Here is an 896-nt window from a genome sequence, read left to right on the forward strand (position 1 = left end):
CCTACCTGATTGCTCATTTTCTCATCCCCACCCACCCTCAGTCCACTCACAAAATCTCTTTTATTTCCACTTCCCAGGGGGTGTCCCCCCTTTACCCCTCCTTGTTACTTAGCTTTTCTGTGTCTGTGGATTCTAACAGCATAGTTATCCTTTATTTTATCGTATTTGTCAGGCTAACCTTATATATCCCAGGACCACCTACATAGGGATGGCACTGCCCACAGTGGCCTGGGCTCTCTTACATCAATTAACAATCAAGACCTTCCTCCACAGATATGCCCACAGGCCAATCTGGTCTAGGTAATTCCTCAGATGAGGTTCCTTTCTCAGGTGACTCTAGATTGCATCAAATTGACAGTTAAGACTCACTAGGACGTTTCAGACATAACCAAGATAAACAAGCTATGTCATTCATGACACCTGTCTAAGAGAGAAGAATGGGCACCACCAATGTTACAAAAAAATCATTTTAGTGTAAGACAAGACCGTGTTAGATAAATAGACAGGGATACACAATGAGTCATTTTAAAACATCATAGACTGGGAGAAAAATAAATCCCTTTCCAATGGTCTTTTGAATCCTTCTGATTATGAAAAGGAAAAGCTTCAATTTAATGTGGGTACATCTCCACTGTCTAATTTCATAATCTCCCCTTTTAGCAAAAAGGAGGCCAGGACGTAGCTTAGAACCTTATTTGAACAGTAGTATCTAGTGAAATGTTACACCAGGCTTTTCATAGCACTTTCTAGTTGCATTCCCTCTGCACAGAAGGCACTACTTACCTTTTATTATATCAAAGAAATAATGACTTTATTTCTTTAGTGAACTAAAAAGTATCAGAATTAAAGAAAATTCCAAGTAAGTAGTAGTTTTTGGTGGTATCTAGATGTGGCAA

This window comes from Microtus ochrogaster, unplaced genomic scaffold (assembly GCF_000317375.1).
Source record: "Microtus ochrogaster isolate Prairie Vole_2 unplaced genomic scaffold, MicOch1.0 UNK139, whole genome shotgun sequence".
Taxonomy (NCBI): Eukaryota; Metazoa; Chordata; class Mammalia; order Rodentia; family Cricetidae; genus Microtus; species Microtus ochrogaster.